Source organism: Hypanus sabinus, chromosome 13, assembly GCF_030144855.1.
Source record: "Hypanus sabinus isolate sHypSab1 chromosome 13, sHypSab1.hap1, whole genome shotgun sequence".
Classification (NCBI taxonomy): Eukaryota; Metazoa; Chordata; class Chondrichthyes; order Myliobatiformes; family Dasyatidae; genus Hypanus; species Hypanus sabinus.
Window position 1 is genome coordinate 99,799,865 of NC_082718.1, and position 21,465 is coordinate 99,821,329.

Genomic DNA, 21,465 nt, shown 5'->3' on the forward strand with positions numbered 1-21,465 from the left:
AATCTACTGAGGTCGTCCACTGTGTTTTCTGCTGCCAATGAGGCCAGTCTAAATGGGAAAACTGCTTGGTTGAGCACCTCTACTCCATCCTCCAAAAGCAGAACTTTCCAGTGGCCTGACATTTTATTTCTGATTCCCATTTCCCCGTTCCAACTTGTCGATCCTTTTGTTCCATGATAACGCCACCCTCAGGATGTAGGAGAAACACCATACATTCCGTTTGGGTAACTTGCAACCTGGTGGTGTGAATATCAATCTCTCCTTGCAGTAAAAAAAAATGTCCCTTCCACTCCCCTCTTCTTCTATTCTACAGTCTGACCTTTTACCTCTTCTCACCAACCTATCACCTCCCCCATGTCTCCTCCTCCTTCCCTTTCTCCTGTAGTCCACTCTCCTCTCCTATCAGATTTCTTCCTTTCCAGCCTCTCTAACCTTCCTACCCACCTAGCTTCACCTATCACCTTCATGTGGGAGAAACTACATCCAGGGAGTCACAGATTATTTTAAAAATAAGCGTGGCTCACTTGGGATAGAGATGAGGCAAAATATTTCCTCTCAGATGAGTCTTTGGAAGTCTGTTCCTCAAAAGTTGGCGGAAGTAAGATCCTTGAATACTTCTGAGGTAGATAAGTACTTGGTAAGCAAAGGGGTGAAAAGTTACCACAGGTGGGTGGGAATGTGTTGAGGATACAATCAGCCATGGAGGTGCAGGCTCAAGGGGTTGAGAAAGCTACACTTGGTCCTAATCTATATTTGCACAGTGGAAAATAGAGACAAGAATTATGGAAAGAATGCTTGGAAAATTTCTGGTTGAGAAGGATTTTTAACAGAGCGGCAATGCCTGTGTATCTGATTGCGGTTTTTATTTTCGAAATGGCAATGATAATAGTGGACAAGGAAATAACTGCAGATATTACTTACGTGGATTTGATAAAGAATCTCTTAAAGCCTGACTGCTGAAGCAACGCTTGTGGAAGTGTGCGGTGTGACCAGTGGCGCAGTGTGAGCATCTGAGCTGAAGCAGCAAATGCTCTTTGTATTAATGAATGGAAAGCCACATACCCGAGTTTGCCGATAATGGAAAGATAAGACGGTAATGTAAGCAGTGTAGATGGAAACTTTATCTAACTGGTCAAACTTGTGGCAAATGGATTTCAATTGAAGCAAATGTGAGCTCATCCAATTGGGACCTTAAAGTGAGAGAGCAGAGTGATGAAAAAACTGCAAGCAGAGGCAGTGATCAAGAAACTGTTCCAGATCGAGGCAGAAAATGATCGGAATATGGATAGACTACAGGCATTCGCATCAAAAATCCCTGTTCCAGCTAGCTAAAGCCCCGGTGTGACCACACCTAAAGTACTCTAAGTAGCTTACATTTAGTTTGCCTGAAGAACTCGCTTACAGAGCAGTCGAGTGTGAACAAAGGCATGGCTGTGACTCTACCACTCACGTTTGCTGTATTATGCATTGACTTGTTCATTATTAATTATGATTATTATTGTAAATTGCACAGATTGTCTTCTTTTGCACACTGGCTGTTTATCAGTCTTTGTATATAGCTTTTCATTGATTCTATTGTACTGTTTTGTTCCACTTGTGAATGCCTGCAAGAAAATAAATCTTGGGGTAGTATATGTACTTTGATAATAAATTTACTTTGAACTTTGAATTCGTGATGCCAACACAATCGCTAGTTCATGATCTAGGACCAATCCGAAAATAATCTAACTACAAGGCATTCCCCACCCATTCTATCTACTCCTTTCTCAATGGATTCCAGCAGCCAATGTTACCAACTTTTATGTTCAAAGCTCAAGGTAAATTTATTATCAAAGTGCATGTATGTCACCACATACAGCCCTGAGATTCATTTTCTTGACGACATTCTCAAGAAATCCACAATAGAATAATAATGAAATACTATGCCAACTTGGGCACTCAACCTGTGTGCAAAAGTCAACAAACTTTGTAAGTATAAAATGGAAGAAATAATAATAATAATAATAATAAAGTAAATAAGCAATAAATATCGAGAACATGAGTAATCCCTTTGCTAACCTCCATTATTGAGCCCGGCCTACCCATCTACCTTGTATTTCTTTATCCGTCCGTTCAACACTTTGTTTTTCTGGAGCACATTAGACGGATGAAAGTACTGATCTATGATCACGAAGTAACTTAAAGCAACAAATAGTTAACTGTTATGAGTTATGTCATAGTCACCCAGGTGTAATATTTAGTATTCACCCAGGTGCAATGTTGACCCAAAGTCAAAAACAGAGATAATGAACTGATTATGACTTGGACCAAAGGTGGTTGTTATTCCAAACCTGCTTAAGCACCAAGCTGTTAGTATGCAGCATTATGTCCCGCTACAGAAAGGACCCCACATCACTCTAGCACTGTGATATGGTGAAGATAAGGAGATGCCTACTTTCTATTTGGCCTCAAGACTACCAAGAGTTACAAATTTGGGTTTGTCTTACCAATGATTCTTTAGATTAAGAACATTGATCGTCTCCAGCTGAACATAAAAGCATAATTCTCCAAACTTTGGCAGTGTTTCTGGCTTCAAAGTGGATCCAAAACCGCCATACTGATGAATGCATGAAAGAGTCCAGCAAAATGGTCAAAAAATACTTTTCTACTGTACAGCAGCTTATTATTTTTCTAGCCACTTTACTGTTAAATGGATGGTGCAAACATCACTGCAGGGTGTTGTACAGTGAAATGATCACCATGTTCAAACTACACACTGAAATGCTCTTACCCAGAGTTATGAACCGGAAAGCAAATAGACAGATGTAGACCAAGCAGAAATGATAATACCCTAAACACCTTTACACTAGGCCACAAAGAACAATCTCTAACCCATGAGATAAAGTGAATTTCAGGAATAAAATGCATTTCCCAGATGTACTTACTAGACCCTTTAACCCATTGCACTCCATTGACCTCACTTATAAAGGGGCAGTTAATGCAGATGCCCATTTTCAACATAACCAGCTGTTGCATTACTGTATCACAGTGAAGATCAGTATTTGATTTACCACAAACAAATCCACAGAAATATAAGTGATGAGTTCATTTTAATACTGCCTTTGAAATATACAGTAAGGCCCATTGGTTGATTGATGAGAGTTTAATGAAGTTTTTGCGTGTAGAAGAACTTTTATCACTGACTGATGTTAAGTTCATAGTTTTAATCTTAGCACAAGAGAAGAGAAAAACATTCAATTAAAGCAAGCCAAAGTTACAAAGCTATTTCTTCTCTCATTAAGTTGAGAATTACCTCATTGTAACCATTGTAACTACTATTTAATATATTAAAAATCTCCTTTATTCAGTCTGCCAATAAGACTAAGATGCTATAATTATAACAATTGGTTGATACTATAATTAGTTAACTAATTATTTAACTGAACTTAACTTTTAACCAAGATGGTGTCCAGCTGTGTCCTCCAATGAGTCCCAGCTCAGATTTAGTTGTTTTTTAAAATTGTTTCTTTTAGGTTCATAAGATGGTTTGAGGGACAGAAACGGGCATTAGGGGCCATGTTAAGGTTTAGGGATAGGGATGTGGGGGAATTAGAGGTCAGGCTGTAGAATAAGCCTCCTCTCCATGTCTAAAGTCCTGTGACGCAGATGTGGGACGTCTGTGGTCGTACGTTCAATGTCAAGCCAGCAGAAAGTGGACGAGCACAGCTCAGTGAGTTGTCAGGGGCTTCCGGAGTTGGACTTCCATGCAAGTAGGTGGAAGGAGTTCTGATGACCCACCGGGTTTACAAATTGGCGAGACCAGAGTTCGAGACTTAATGTTTGACGACGTGAGTGTCCTGGGCTCGATTCCAAGGATAGTGGGCTGAGGGTTGAATCAGAAGTACTGAAGTCGAGTCTCATTGTCCACAGCTATCTGCAAATCTCTGCAGAAGTCGAAGCCAACGTCTGCAGGCCTGAGTCAGAGACTGAGCTGGAAGCTGAAGTCCTGTCCCGGGGTTAGACTGAATATGAGTGTGTGGAAGGGAGGCGCTTCTTTTGCTGTTGTGTGTTTGTGTTCTGGGCTGCTCTGTCAAGCATTGTGGGCATAATATGTTGCCACCAAACATGTGGTGACACTTGTGGGTTAACTTCAGCACACCCGCGGTTGTGTCGACTGTTAATACAAATTACGCATTTCACTGTTTGATTCGAAGTACATGTGATAAATTTGAAAACTGAATCATGAAATGAATTTCTAACAACAGCATCCCAATCTCTGAGCAATGTAAAATCAATTTTACAGATTCTAGCCCTGGATCTGCTTGGCAGATTCTCAAATATACTGAGCTGGCTGAACCATAAATCAGTAGGAGTCCTTTATCTCACGGAAACCTCAAATGCAACAGTCTAGATTCCAGACATATGTTTCAGACAATTGCATTACAATTGTTAATGAACTTGTTTATTAAAATACACTCAGCTGCCACATGTACACCTGCTCTTTAATGCAAATATCTAATCAGCCAATCATGTGGCAGCAACTCAATGCATAAAAACATGCAGACACAGTCAAAAGATTCAGCTGTTGTTGAAACCAAATATCAGAATAGAGAAGAAATGTGATTAGAGTGACTTTGACCGTAGAATGGTTGTTGGTGCCAGACAGGGTGGTTTGAGTATTTCAGCAAATGCCGATTTCCTGAGATTTCACGCAGCACTGTCTCTATAGTTTACAAAGAATGGTGAAAAAAACACAAAATAAAATCCAGTATGTGACAGTTCCATGGGCAAAAAAATGCCTTGTTAATGAGAGAGGTCAGAGGGGAATGGCCAGACTGGTTCAAGCTGACGGGAAGGTGACAGTTACAACAATGGTGTGCGGAAGAGCTTTTCTGAACACGCAGCATGTCAATTGTGAAGTGGGTGGGCTACAGCAGCAGAATACACACAGTGGCCACTTTATTAGGTACAGGAGGCATGGAATAAAGTGACTATTGAGTGTACATGCCTAAAATAGATAAACTAAAACTGAAGTTTTAGTCTATCCATAGGGCGCCACAGTAGCACAGCGATTAGCGCGATGCTATTACAGTTCTCGGTTCCAGAGCTCGAGAGTTCAATTCCGGCGCCATTCTGTAAGGAGACTCTGTACGTCCTCCCCATCCAAAGTGTGGTCTTTTTCTGGGAGCTCCAGTTTCCTCCCACAGTCCAAAGATGTGCCTGGTAGGTTAATTGGTCCCATGATTAGGTTAGGGCTAATTGGGGTTGTTGTGGCAGCGCAGCTTGAAAAGCCGGAAAAGCCTACTCTAAGGTAAATAAATAAAGTTATAGATTTTATACGTTCATTTTGATCTAGAAACTCAGCTTAATAGACTTGTACCATTACCAGATCTAGCAGTGGAAGAATTTACTGATGATTACCTGTGGATTGCTTTGCAATAACAATATCAAAGTATGATACCTGTTTTTGATTTCCCATTGCAATTTTCCAACCATGTATTCAGTGAACAATCTTGTGCTCTACTTAAGAATGTTTAACATCCAGGTACACACTGGCCTTGATTTTCCAAATAATTAAACGTGGAAGCAAACTAGTTTTCAGCAGATACTCAAAGTTCTATTCTCATACTTCCTTTTCTGCTATCAAACCAGTGCTTGTGCACACGTTGTTTCAAAGATCATATACTTTAAGACTGAATATTAAAGTTTGTTCTGAGTTTTAAATAAAGTAACGTATAGTCGCAAAACTATGACCCCCACCATCAAGAACAGCAGGCAAATAGGAGCACCACCGTACCTCTCCAAGTTGTGCATCATACGACAGACCATACGACATAAGAGCAGAGTCAGGCCATCCCATTATGGGTGATTTATTATTCCTCTCAAACTCATTCTCCTGCCTTCTCCTTGTAATCTTTGACACCCTTACAAATCAAGAACCTGCCAACCTCTACTTTAAATATACCCAATGACCTTGGGCTCCACAGCTATCTGTGACGATGACTTCCACCCTCTGTCTAAAGTCTGCCTATATGCCTGGTTCTGTTCCTGTGGGCATGCACATCTCAATCCTATAGTTCCCTCTCCCCGATAACTTAGTGGAAGCTCCTTCGCCAGAAGGATTGCTGCGGCTCCAAGAAGGAAGTTTGCCTCCCCCACCACCACACTACCTTCTCACAGGTAGTAAGGGATGAACAATAAATGCTGGCATTGGTGTCTCAGCCTGAAACATCAACCGTTCACTCATTTCCATAGATTCCTAACCTGCTGAGTTCCTCCAGAATTTTGTGTGTTACTTTGCCACTTCCAGCTCTTTAGATTTTGGGTTCATTTATTAATTTCACATCTGCTGAACTGCAGTGAGGGGCTTGTCTTGTGTGCTGATCATAAAAATCAATTCATTGAATGGCGCGATGAGGTAGAATAAGGTAGGCCAATAACAATACAACTAGTAAGGAGGTACAGGAGCCTTAGGTCCTACACCACCATGTTTAGGAACCATCAAGCTCTTGAACCAGAGCTTACCCCAACACTGAACTATCCCACAAACTGTGGTTTCACTTTCAAGGATCCTACAACTCACGTTCTGGAGATTTATTCCATATTTATTCTTTCTTTCTTTTAGTATTTGCAGTTTGATGCTGTGTGTCCATTGGTTGTTTGTCCATTGTTGTGTGTGGATTTTCATTGATTCTATTGTTTCTTTATACTTACTGTGAATGCCCACAAGAAAATGTATCTCAGGGTAGTATATGGTGATGTATATATACTTCAGTAAAAAACTTATTTTGAACATTGAAAGCATAAAACCTGCAGAGAAAGTGGAGTTCAGATAAACAATAAATTGTACGATCTTAAGTGTGCTCCTGGGATTGATACACACACACACACACATCCAGTACTCTTTCTGCTCCACATTATTTACTCAGCTGGCCTTCATTTTGTTTGTGCACATTAACAGCGAGATGAGGGGTGTCTGTTTCACACTACACCCATCTCCTTGCTACCCTACACTCGGATCGATAACGCTGAGGCTTTATAAGGCATCGGTCAGCCTGCACTTGGATTATTGTCAGCAGTTTTGGGCACCTTGTCTAAGAAAGGATGTTCTGACATTGGGGAAGGTCCAGAGGAGGTTCATGAGAATGATCCCAGGAATGAAAGGGTTAATGAATGAGGAGCATTTGATAGCTCTGGGCCTGTACTCACCAGAAGAATGAGGGGTGAGGGGGATCTCATTGAAACCTATTGTATATTGAAAGGACTAGATAGAGTGAATGTGAAGAATATGTTTCCTATAATGGGGAAGTAAAGGAGCAAAGGGAATAACCTCAGAACACAAGAGCATCCCTTGAGAACAAAGCCAAGGAGGAATTCCTTTAGCCAGTTGGTGGTAAATCTGTGAAATTCATTGCCAGATACGGCTTTGGCTGCCAAGTCATTGGAAATTTTTAAAACAGAGTTGATAGGTTTTTATTAGTAAGGCCATCAAAGATGTCAGGGAGAAGGCAAGAAAATGGTGTTCAAAAGGACAATAAAGATGGAGTGACAAAGCAGACTTGACAGGCCAAATGGCCTAAATCTGCTCCTATGTCTTTTAAAAATTCCTCCTGACCTCTGTTATTAACGGAGGTCTTGGCTGAGTTCCATATTATCACTGGATCTAAATCCAGGTATTCACCAGAAGGACTACAATGTTTTAAGAAGGCAGTTCATATCATCTGAAGGGTCGTTAGCCATGGGTAAGATTGTTGGCCTTGTGTATTATGCAGAGATTTCAAAACTACATTTTAAAATAAGTTGTATTGATGACTAATTCACTCCTCAGTTTTATTGACCAACCAAGAGCCTGGAGCTGGGTGACTACATAACAACATCAATACAGCACTTAGGTGTGTTAATGGTTTGTTTCTCAACTCAGCTCCAATGTCACCATATCATGACTTGAGTGTCATAAATCAAACAGTCCAGTCATCAGAACTGAAAGGATTAAAGATTCGCCATGGAGGATTAAGCTTATAGATAACAGAAAATGATTTTAAGGCAGTAACTTCATTTTAAAATTTAAAAGTAAATATATAACCATAACTGAAAAATCATCTGTCTTTTAACCATGACTCACTATTTAGTGACCTTTCTTTACTGTGTACAGCGAGTCATAAGATAGACTAGTACAAGGTTCCCTGCAGAAAATCAATGTCTTCTACAATAGCCTCATCCAAACCTCTGAGCATCACAGTATCAATGGTTATTGGGCTATTCAGTGCATGAGAACACCTTTATCTTTAATTCCCCATCCAAACCATCCTGACTAGGACAAATAACTATTCAGCAGGTCAAAATCCTGCAACTCGCCATGCAATAATAATGAAAACAAATCTATGGGTGTCATCTGACCAAACAGCCATTCCTATTCTCAACAGGAGCGAGGGCAAACCTTCTAATAGGAAATCTTCATCAAAATAAATTTAGACCTTCTGCGATGTGCAATTCCTCTGGGTGCTGCACCTTCCTCCCACAGTCCAAAGATGTACGGATTGGTAGGTTAATTGGTCATTGAAAATTGTGCTGTGATTAGGCTAGGGTTAAGTCGGGGTTTGTTGGGCAGTGTGGCTCGAATTGCCAGAAGGGCCAAAACTGCATTGCATCTTAATAAATAAAAAATAAACAAATTAATGAAGTCCATGCACATTCACATACGGTCTGGATAAAGATCAGAAAAACTATTTCTTCATTTTCTTTCTCTTTTATACACTGCCATTCATGACGGCAATTTTAACTCTCCAACTGTTGCCAATCTAAGATCAAGAAATTTATGATAGGCTGTGAAATAAACCCAGATAAATCTTGATTTTGTACAGATCATGAGACACTCCATCATGTTTTGTTTTACATCTCATGAGGTTATTTAACATTTCTGTGTTTGTATGCTGGGAAATCTTTTCCTTAATGAGCTGATAACAAATACCCAGAACATAACTCTGAAATGTACAGCTATATTGATAAGCCAACAATTTAGAAGACAAATTTCAACCCTCTTAATTTGTTCAAAGGGAAAATTCACAAATCTTTTTTAAGCTGAGGATGTTATGCTGGTGTTAATGATTTCAACTCCTTAATGTTGAAATCACTATTAGATTCAGATCCACATTACTAATATAAATCCATGGTCCTTGCAGACTGAAGTATAACCTGGAGTTTAAAGTGATCTCTTGAAGGTCTACAACAAGCACATTCAACCAATGTGCCATGGGAACATTTTCTTTGAGTTTGGTTCCTCTTCAACCTTGCACCTGACCCATCAGTTTGATGCTGTCCACGGCTGGCACAAAGACATCAATTCCATTCGTTTGGATGGTGACTCAGACCAAAAGTGAAAAAGTAAATGCCAATTAAGGGACTTGTTTATTTTTCTTTCATTTCACTTTATTTCATGGTTTCAATCAATTTCTCATGGTTTATTGTATTTTCCAGTAGACATGTTATTTTTAAAATCACATTATTTTAAATTATTTAAATCTTTCTGATCTGATTGCAAATACTTCAGATTATCAGACAGATATAAACAAATAAGAATGCCTCAAATAGCAGTGACTGTCAAAGACCATCATGTGCTCTGGAGGCAAAGGCAAAGAAACCACCTCCTGAGGTTTAGTTGACCCCATTCCATTGTTTGCCAGACAACCAGTCCATCAAGCGGTAAAAGATCTGTTCCATCATAGATCACTGATTGCTAAATAGGGGAATAAGCATTACAGACTTCTCAGTGTTTACTAATGGTATGTGTTCTATTAGTTGTGGGCATCAGCCAGTGAGAACAGCAACAGGAGCATAAAAGGAAACAGCTTTATAGTGCAGGCTCCAGAGGAGTGGGCGACGTGTAGAGGGAGATAGAGTAGGAAAGCTTTGGCTCAACTGGGCTTCGGTGATAATGGGTCAAGGCGAAGTAGGTTGCCTGTGTAGAATACAGACAGGAATAACACGTGTGACACCGGTGCTCTGTGCTCGGTGTCAGATGTGGGAAATCCGGGAGACTCCTAGCCTCCCGGACGGCCACATCTGCGCCAGGTGCGTTGAGCTGCTGCTCCTTAGTGACTGTGTTAGGGAACTGAAGATGCAGCTCAATGACCTTCATCTGGTCAGGGAAAGTGAGGAGGTGATAGATAGGAGGTATAGACAGGTAGTCACACCAGGACCTGGGGAGACAGGTAAGTGGGTAACAGTCAAGAGAGGGAAGGGCAAGAGTCAGAGGCTAGAGAGCATCCCTGCGGCTGTACCCCTTGACAATAAGTACTCCTGCTTGAGTACTGTTGGGGGCGGACGGCCTACCTGGGGGAAGCGACAGTGGCCTCACTTCTGGCACAGAGTCTAGTCCTGTGGCTCAGAAAGGCAGGAAAAGGAAGAAGTTGGCACGAGTGATAGGGGACTCTACAGTTAGGGGGTCAGACAGGCGATTCTGTGGACGCAGGAAAGAAACACGGATGGTAGTTTGGCTCCCAGGTGCCAGGGTCCGGGACGTTTCTGATCGCGTCCACAATATCCTGAAGTGGAAAGGAGAACAGCCAGAGGTCGTGGTACATATTGGTATCGACGACATAGGTAGGAAAAGGGAGGAGATCCTGAAAGCAAACTATAGGGAGTTAGGAAGGAATTTCAGTGGCAGAACCACAAAGGTAGTCGCCTTGGGATTACAGCCTGTGCCACGTGACAATGAGGATAGGAATAGAGTGAGGTAGAGGATAAATGCATGGCTGAGGGATTGGGGCCTCTTCTGAGGCAGGAGTGACCTGTTGCACTTGAATCCCAGGGGGATCAATATCTCGGTGGGGAGGTTTACTAAGGCTATTGGGGAGAGTTTGAACAAGGATTGCTGGGGGGTGGGAACCAAACTGAAGAGACTGGGGAAGAGGCAGTTGGCTCACAAATAGAGAAATCTTGGAGACAGTGCAAGAGGGAGGGTAGGCAGGCAGGTGATAGAGAAGGGATGTGCTTAGACCAATGGTTTGAGATTCGTCTATTTTAATGCAAGTATTATGAATAAAGTGGATGAGCTGAGAGCATGGATCAGTAATTGGAGCTATGATGTTGTGGCCGAAGAGTGGTTGTAGATAGTTCATATTCTGCATGAGGTCAGTCACTAGTAGTGTGCTCAGGGATCTGTTCTGGGACCCCTATTTTTCATGATTTTTATAAATGACCTGGATGAAAAAGTGGAGGGATGGGTTAGTAAATTTGCTAATGACACAAAGGTTGGAGATGTTGTGGATAGTGTGGAGGGCTGTCAGAGGTTACAGCAGGACATTGACAGGATGCAAAACTGGGCTGAGAAGCGGCAGATGGAGTTCAACCTAGATAAGTGTGAGGTTGTTCATTTTGGTAGGTCAAATATGATGGCAGAAAATAGCATTAATGGTAAAACTCTTGGTAGTGTGGAGGATCAGAGGGATCTTGGGGTCCGAGTCCATAGGACACTCGAAGCTTTTGCACAGGTTGACTCTGTGGTTAAGAATGCATACCGTGCATTGGCAGTCATCAATCGTGGGATTGAGCTTAGGAGCCAAGAGGTAATATTGCAGCTACATAGGACCCTGGTCAGACCCCAATTGGAGTACTGTGCTCAGTTCTGGTCACCTCACTACAAGAAGGATGTGGAAACCATAGAAATAGTGCAGAGGAGATTTACAAGGATGTTGCCTGGATTATGCCTTGAGGAGCATGCCTTATGAGAATAGGTTGAGTAAATTTGGCCTCTTTTCCTTGGAACGACAGACGATGAGAGGTGACCTGACAGAGGTGTACAAGATGAAGAGGGACATTGATTGGGTGAATAGTCGGAGGATTTTTCCCAGGGCTGAAATGGCTAGCACGTTTTAAGGTGCTTGCAAGTAGGTACAGAGGAGATGTCAGGTTTAAGTTTTTTTACTCAGAGAGTGGTGAGTGTGTGGAATAGGCTGCCAGTGACAGTGGTGGAGGCAGATACGATAGGGTCTTTGAAGAGACTCCTAGACAGGTACATGGAGCTCAGAAAAATAGAGGGCTATGGGTAACTCTAGATAATTACAAAAGGTAAGTAAGTATATGTTTGGCACAGCTTTGTGAGCCAAAGGGCCTATACTGTGCTGTAGGTTTTCTATGTTTCTATACATTCCATAACAGAGCTGTCTGTAATGGAGCTATGGGCTTGTCTGAAGATTATAATAATTATTTGTTACATTTTGTGATGTGCCTAATCAATTGAGGACAATAATAAAGATACTGAGCTTATTGTGAATTGAACTAAATCATTCACAAAAGAAAATAAATTTATCTAAACTTTTAACTTTATTACATCTTACATTTATTGTTCAATCTGTCAACTATCATTGAATTTCACTGTTCTAATTTTTTGTTTCTTGTAATATTGTAACTGTAATTAAGTTGTCAGATTTCCAGTCAAGATAACAACCTACTCAGCACTGGGCTGGGCCGAGCCAAGCAAACTGAATATGCCCAGACTCTTCGGATAACCTTCCGTGTTTTTTGCTTTCTTTTGCCTTTTGTGCAATTTGTCCTTTTTTTTGCACATTGGGGATCAGATGTTTTTCTTTGAATGGTTTATGGCTGTCTGTGGCAAGACAAATCTCAGTGTTGTATACTGCCTAAATATTTTGATAGTAAATATACTTTGAATCATAGTTCATCCCTAATCCCCACAACTAAAGCTGACTAAGGTATGTGTTGTTGGTTCTGACTGTATGAAAGTGAATTGGCCGGAGGATGTCATCAGCTTCACATAATTGATCATACGGACTTACTGAATGTGTGGAGCAGAAGATAACCAATAATGATTGTTTTCATGTACACTTATCTTTGGTTCTCCGAATGCCTCCTCATTGTGGCCAAAGAACGAGATGGTGGCGAGCTGTCATCTCCATCGAGACTGTGGCTCAGATTTAGTTGTGTTTTTTTTATTTGTAGGGATGGTTTTGAGAACAGAGATGGGATGTAGGCGGTCAGGTCAGTGTTTAGGGACACAGTTATAGGGGAGTTAGAGGTATGGCCTCCACTCTGTGCTCCGCTTTCAAAGTCCAGCGATGTGAACGTGGGGATGAAGGATGCCTGGAGTCCAAGCCTCCACTCAGCAATATCGACAGATTGTCCAAGGACAGTGCATCCTGGAGTCAATTTCTGTGCAAGCAGGAGGCACAAACACTGGTCTGTCTGGAGTCTGGAATTTAGAGTCCTATCATCAGCCAGTCCAGGGTCAATACTGAAGATCAGAGCCTGAAGATCAAGCAGAAGTCTGGAAATCGAAAGCCAATGGCCAAAGCCTGGAGGCTGGAGTGCCAGTGGCCTCTCCTGAAGTTGGAAGATAGCCTGTGTGTGTTGATGGGTTGCTGGGAAGAAAGGGGCTTGTCTTGATGTTCTTGTGTTCTTTGTTATCTGCTGAGTATGCTGTGTTGTTGCCAGAATGTGTGGCAACACCTACGGGTTCCCCAGCACATCCCAGTGTTGGTCGTTAATGCAAACAATGCATTTTACCATATATTTTAATGTACACGTGACAAGTAAATCTGAATCTATTAGGGAAATCCCCCTTTACAGAGAAACAATTGAGGTGACCCTCATCACATAACAACTCAGGGAAAATTTCAGAGGAGAGCATCAATCACTATATTTAATCTCAAACACCAGAGATCCTGCAGATGCTGGAAAACCAGAGTAGCACACACAAAGTGATGAAGGAACTCAGGTCAGAATTATCAATGGAGAGGAATACAGAGTCAAAGTTGTGCGCCGAGTTGCTTCATCAGGTCACTAGGTCTGCCTGACCTGTTGAGTTCCTCCAGCACTTTGTGCGCATATTTGATATCTGCTGACCGCAGTAATTTAGCTCCCGCCTACATAATGACACCCAAGTTTAGTCCCAACTAACAAATCCACAATAGACCAACAGTACATGGCACCATAGATTGTCTTGCACCTGTAATTGACTTGTGGAACAAATAGATTTGACTTAGAAAGCTAAAGTAGGCAGACTGCTACTCTGTGTTCACGGGTATGGGGCAGGAGTCTTCAACAGCAACTCTGCCATCTTCTACAAGGCAGATAAGTGCCAACACGCCTGTTCATTTTTCAAGGAGTCTCATTCATACAGCTGAGTTGGAGTAAGCTGATCTCTTTCAAGAGGTTATCTGTTCCCCTGACAGATCTGGCTCTCTTTCTATGACACTTCACATATCTCCCAGCCTGTACATATCCCACAAGTACAGCCACTCTTGGTGGGACGGAACAGCGAGTGGTTGGTTGTTGTTGCGAAAATCAGTTAGAGAATACTCAAAACAGAAGTCTGAAGGCTCACACTCAGTGATTCAGGAACAGCTTCTTTCCCTCTGCCATCCAATTTCCAAATGGACACTGAACCCATGCACGCTACTTCACGTTTTAAAATTTATTTTGGTTTCTGCACTATTTTAAATTTAACTACTTAATATACATATATACATACTGTAATTTATTTATTTACTTCTGTATTAATCAGTATTGCATTTTATTGTTGTTGCTAAATTAACAAATGACAGAACAAGGGCTGGAGAAGAAATATTCTGATAAGAGAGGAAAGTGGACAATAGGAGAAAGGGAAGGAGGCAGGGACCCAAGGGGAAGTAATAGAAGAAATGAAAGGTCACAGTTGGGCACAGAGGAAGGTGGGAGGGAGGGGGGAGAGAAATTGTTCACTGGAAGGAGAAATCAATATTCCTGCCAACAGGTTGGAGGATACCCAGATGGAATACAAGGTGTTGCTCCTCCACCTTGAGGGTGGCTTCATCTTGGCACAAGAGGAGGACATGGATGGACATGCCGGAATGGGAATGGGAATAGTAATTGAAATGTTTGGCAATTGGAAACCCAGCTTGTAGTGGACAGTGCCTACTCTGACCTTTTACTACTTCTCACCTGCTTATTACCTCCCCCCGGGTCCTTTTGCCCTTCCTTTTCTCCTGTGGTGCTCTCTCCTCTAGTATGAGGTTCTTTCTTCTCCAGCCCTCACCCTTTCCCACCCACCTGACCTTACCTATCACCTTCCAGTTAACCTCCTTCCCCTTCCCACATCTTTTTATTCAGACATCTTCTCAGCCTCGGCCCAAAACGTCAACTGTTTACTCTTTTCCATAGATGCAGCCTGGCCTGCTGAGTTCCTCCTGCATTTTGTGTGTTTCTGTGTATTTCCACCATCTGCAAACTTTCTTGGGGTGGCAATAACATTCAAAATGACTTTTCATGCTGAAATTTTTTTTTAAATGGTGTTGAGACTGCTGCTGTTTGTTTCTTTTAATGAGGAAACTTTAAACCAAGTGTGTTGTCTCTCTCTCTCCCCCTCGGTATGCGATTTCTTTGGCTATAGTATCTGGACCACTGACTCTCCACTGACAGCCAAATGCTTGTAATAACACCTCACTGTTCAGTTATATTCAGCTGGTTCAAAATGCTGTGGGGAGTCACTCACTTTTGGATAAAATCCACCTTGGGTGCCTTTGTGCTTGTAATTACTCAACTTAGTTTGCACCAAAGTGAAACCAAATTCAATTTACATCCATAAAGACCTTGCTCTGCAACTGAGCTTTAGACATGACGTTGCTGTGACAACTATCAGTGTGTATTCTGTTTCTTATGAATGAAGGCAATCGAATTAATGAGCAGAAATAAGGTAATCAAAGCAATGCACAATGCGCACCTCACTGCTAATCGCATAAAGCTAAAGATATTAACCTACCACTGATAGGAAAATCATGCAGACTCATTTGCTTACTGGAAAATAAGAAGTGCCTTTACACATCTCCCAGTATGCTTTAATTAGTTTACAGTATTTTTTTATTCAAAACCGGAGCAGGATAAGGACGGTAACCCGGAGCGGAATAAGGGCTGTGCTCTGTTGGCTGACCCAGCTGCAGGGCAAGTTCAGCATAAAAAATTGCAAAAATGCACGAGCAAGCTGAGGAACATATGCTTTCATTTCTGCCTCATGCATGCAAGGTCACTGAAGCATGTTGAGCAGTACATCTGCTGGTGAGCTGTCCTTTAATAGCATGTACTTTAACAAACCCTACACTCTTCTGCTGAAAACATAAAAGGACAGCACAATCATTTCCTTCAACAAGATTCGAGGGAATGATTCTGCTTTGTCAATACTTATTTAGATATTATAAATAAAGAGTCGAGAAAACATTCGCTGCCTTGTGCTTTCCACACCCCTCACCCCACCTCACTGCCCCACACAATGCAGGTCATAGTCTGTACCAGTAGCTTTCGTCAAAACACATCAGCCCCGGATGGGTATTTCCCTTCAAATCACATCATTAGGGCTTGCAACTAAGCTGGCATGACAGATGCACGGCTGCATCGCGACACTTTTTTCCTTCTATTAGTCCTTGAAAGGTGCCTCCTTGTAAAACTGAGAGCAAGAGCCTAAGGTATGAGCTTGGTATTTCAGTAAAGTAAAGCCAACCAGTGGCTAACAGGCAAATGTCCACCAGCATTCATCACGGAACTGCTTTCTTAAAATAAATCCTTTAGGCACACAATATAATATAGACCAGACAATGTGAGCATTTCCACATCGACACGTCTTAAAGCATTGCATCGAGTCCCTTTCAGACGAAGTCTTTTGACCATGCTCAGGTCACAGAGGAATTTAAAAGACTTTTATATTTCATCATTCACAAATACATAATCTTGTAAGTCAATAAATACCCCTGTATCTTTGATCCAGATGTTCATTCTTCAAATTTGTGACCAAAATTCAGTTCAAACTTTCTAACTGAGATTGGCTTTTGAAACTTATTCTTATAAATTCTCATTCATATAAATTGTTCCCTGCAAAAACTTAGGTGCTCCTCAAAGAGTTATATCCTGGCTTCTTAAAGAAAACATTGGGTGCTTGAAAAAAGTGGGTATCATTTTCACCACAAATGTTTTGTTCAAAATGAGGATGTGGCCATGAAGTGTAATAAAAGTTAGGCAGAAGCACAAATAATTCATAGGCCAATCCAGCTATATAAATAAAAAACTTAAATCTGGCAAATGTTGACCACGGACGCAGAAAGTTTCTTTCTCACTGAACAGAGAATAGTCAATTTCAAGTAATTCTAGAGGGCTGAAGGAGAATGAGAACAAAATATTTCACTCACTTAATATTGTTCGTGAAAGGGGATGGAAGGCAGAGACCCTCAACACGAAAAAGGAACCCTTGAAAAGCAGTAACCTGCAGAGCTAAAACAAAGAGTTTTGAAATCAAATTAACTTCTGGTCCACATTTAGTCAACATAGACATAACATGCAAAAATACATTTCTTCCGCAGTGTAAGATTCACCGACTCTAAGATTGTATGATGCCCAAGAGTGATCAAAATGAACTCTGGGTGATCTTGGCATACAAATGGTATTTCAAACAACAGTGAATGTCACAGTCATGGCATACTGACACAGGAATATTTAGAGTAAATCAACATGTTTTCCAAGAGCTGTTAACTTATTCTGTAAATCAATGACGTCTGTGTGAAAAGAATGATCTTGTAACAACAAACTTGTTATTTTTAAAAAACCTATAAATGGCATACATCCCCAGAATCTATTCAGATCAAATTGTCAATCCATTAGGATCTTAGTTTCTGCAAGATGTTGCCTTTTGTCCATATTAAAGATTTCAGTCCGTTATAACCAAGGGATTTTAGAGTACAGTAGCTATGAATCTTCTAAAGTCACTTCTGAAATAATTCCAGATCTTTATATTGTTCATCACTTGGAAGTGGGGAAGCCAAGAGTTTACAGATACATTTTATATTACATTAATATGTCAGAGCCACACTTACTAATACTCAATATCTCTGTGGTGCATCCTCAAGGCATTGATTATATATATATATAATCATCAGTGTTCCAAATACCAGAACAAATCTCTGGTGTATGTAATCTTGTGAAAAGCTCCTCCAATATCTTCATCCAGATCATTAATGAATTCTGAGGAACTGAAGTCCTAACAATCTTTCTGGTTAGGACTTCTAATTACTCTCTACAGAGAGCTACAGACTTTAATGACAACTTTTTAGGGCAGAACCAACTCCTTATTTATCCTTGGATTTTTCCTTCAATCTCATTGGATTTTACTCAATCACTTAATATTATTTAACACACAGCAATACAAATAAGATAGATAGATACTTCATTGATCCCAAAGGAAACTGCAGTGTCACAGTTGCATTGCAAGTGCACAGATATACAAATATTAGAAGAGAATTAACAAAGAATAAAAAAAATAAGTTCCCCTCAAACAGTCTAACAGGATGGGATCATCACTTCCCTGACCATAGGTTAACTCATTATAGATCCTAACGGCTGAGGGTAAAGAATGGCCTCATATAGCACTCTTTGGAGCAGCGGAGTTGTCTTAGTCTGTTACTAAAAGTGCTCCTCTGTTCAGCCAAGGTGGCATGCAGAAGGTGAGAAACATTGTCCAGAATTACAGGATTTTTCATTGGGTCCTTTGTTCTACCACAGCCTCCAGTGTGTCCAGTTTGACTCCTTTAACATAGCCAGTCTTTCTAATCAATTTATTGGATCAGGTATATTTATAAAAAAATTGATTATCACTATTAATATTTTCAAAGTATCTAAAAATAGTTGAGCAAAATTCATTCATGTATCACAAGCCATTCTTTAGTTGATAACATCACAAATTATTTTCACACTAACAAGTCATTGATACAGTAGTTACAGACCCTTCAGCCCATCAAGTCTGTGTCAAACACCAGGCTCCAATGAATATTAGGCCTACTTCCAGCATTTGAGTCATAGTGCCATGATGACCAAACTGCTTGCCCAGATATATTTTAAGTGTTGCTAATATTTCTCCCTCTATCACTTTTTCAAGCGTAGCATTCCAAATTTCAACAACCCTTTGAATGAAAAATCCTCAGAGCACCGTCAAAACCTTGCACTCCTTACCTGAAATCCAGGCCAGCTACTCTTACTTGTGGAGAAGCTTTCCATTAACTTCCCTATCAAAGCCACTCATAATTTTCCGTTTACTTATCACATCACCTGTCAGCCTCCCCTGATCTACTGAGTTTCTCCTCATAACTGAAACAGGCCATCCCAGGCAACATGCTAATCTCTCTATGTTCATTCCATTCCCTTCACACCTTTCCTATAGCCTCCCCGATCCAGCGAAAGGAGTCTCTTCTCATAATTAGAACATCCTAATTAATCTTCTCTGCATTCTCTCCATTCCCTTTACATCTTTCCTATAGTGTGCTGACAGAACTGCTCACAATTTTTCAGTTTGCATTATAAATTTATATCTAGAACCTTCTCCCCACACCCACCCCACCCTGCCATTCTTTAGTTCCATGTCCTGGCTAATAAAGAGATAATATGCTCTAGATTTTCTTTAGCTGTGTTGCTATTATCAGTACCTTTGGGCTGGTACACCAAGGCCATTGAGTCATAAAGCTCTAGAGCACAGAAATAGACTCCTTGGCTCACTAGTCCATGCCATAGAAAAATACATCACAGGACCAGGCCCTTCAGCCCACAATATTGTGCTGAACCAATTAAATTAGTAATTAAATACCCAACTAATCCCTTCTGTCTACACAATGCCTATATCCTTCCATTTTCCTCACATACAAGTGCCCATCTAAATGTCTCTTAAAAGTTTCAAATGTTTCTGTCTCTCCCAATGTCCCAGTCAGTACATTCCAGGCACCAGCACTCTGTGTAAAAAAAACTTGCCCCTCATATTCCCTTTGAAATTACACGCCTCTCACTTTAAATGCATGCCCTCCGGTATTAAGCATTTCATTCCTGAGATAAAAGACATTGTCTATTTTGTCTATGCCTCTCATAATCTCATAAATCTCTATCAGATCTCCCTTCAGCCTCCAACTCTCCAGCAAAAAGAAACAAATTTCTTCCAACCTCTCCTCATAGCACATGCCCTCTAGTCCAGGCAGCATCCTGGAAAACCTCTGCTGCACTCTCTCCAAAGCCTCATCAGCCTTCCTATTACGGAGGTGACCAGAACTCCAATATGCTAGATGTGGCCTAACTAGAATTTTATAAAGCTGCAACACAACTTTCTAACTTTTGATCTCACTGCCTTGACTACTAAAAACAAGCAGGTCATATGTTTTCTTAACCACCCTGTCAACGTGTATAGCCACTTTCAGGAAGTTATGAACTTGGACTTCAAGATCCCTCCGCTCATTAACATCTTGCCGTTAGTAATGTCCTGACCCTTTACGGTTGACCTACCAAGGTGCAACACCTTGTATTTGGCAGGGTTAAACTCTGCCATTTCTCTGCCCATATCGACAACTGATCGATATCCTGTTGTAATTCTTTGCCGGTCTCCTACACAGTCCACAACACCACAATCTTTGTATCATCTGCAAACTTAATAACCCACCCATCTACATTTTCATCCAGGTAATTTATATTCATCAGAAATAGTGGAGGCCTAAGTACAAATGACCGTGGAACACCACTAATCACAAACATCCATCTAGATAAATCCCTTCAGCTACTATCCTGTTTTCTATAGGCAAGCCAGTTCTGAATCCAAACGGCCAATTCACCATGGATCCCATGCATCTTAACCTTCTTGATTAGCATCCCAAGAAGAACCTTGTCAAATGCCTTACTAATATCTATGTAGACAACAACCACAGCTCTATCTTCATCAATCATTATGGTCACATCATCAAAACCTCAATCAAGTTAGTACAACGTGATTTACCCACACAAAGCCATGCTGGCTCTTCCTAATTAGGCCATGGTTTTCCAAATACACATAAATCCAGTTCCTAAGAATTCTCTTCAGTAACTTCCCTATCATGAACATGTGACTAACTGGTTTGTAATTTACAGGATTATCCCTTGTTCCCTTCTTGAATAATGGAAATAATGTTAGCTACTTGCCACTCCTACAGGACCTCACCTGTGGCTAGAGAGGACACAAAGATACTGGTCAAGACCCCAGCAATCTTAACTCTTGCCTCTCAGTAACATGGGGTATATCACATCAGAAGCTGGAGACCTAACCACTTTGCTCTTCAAGACCTCCTTCTTTACCTCAAAATGCCCGAACATACTAACACTGTCTGCATTGATCTCCCTATCCTTCATGTCCTACTTCTTGGTAAATGCTGACATGAAATATTCATTAAGGATCTTACCCACATCCTCTATATCCAAGCAAATGTTTCCCACTTCATTCCTGAGTGTTACCACTCTCTCGCTAGTTGTCCTCTTCCTCTTGATGTAGGTATGTTATGCCTTAGGATTGTCTTTAATTCTACTTGGGAAGGACTTTTCATGGCCCCTCGTGGCTTACCTAATTTCCTCCTTGAGTGCTTTTCTGGCTTCTTTGTAATTCACAAGAGCTCTGTTTGATTCTAGTTTCCGAAATTTCACATACTTTTTTTTCCCAATACTGTCTTGGAATAC

At 41.0% G+C, this 21,465-nt stretch overlaps 1 long non-coding RNA gene across 1 annotated transcript in view; it reads right to left on the reverse strand.

The window, feature by feature from the left end:
• LOC132404204 (uncharacterized) overlaps window positions 1–21,465 on the reverse strand; it is a 238,517-nt gene that overhangs the window by 201,492 nt on the left and 15,560 nt on the right. The window contains exon 2 of the long non-coding RNA XR_009515460.1: window positions 17,148–17,229. This is a non-coding gene — a long non-coding RNA (uncharacterized LOC132404204). The remainder of the gene's footprint in view (window positions 1–17,147; window positions 17,230–21,465) is intronic.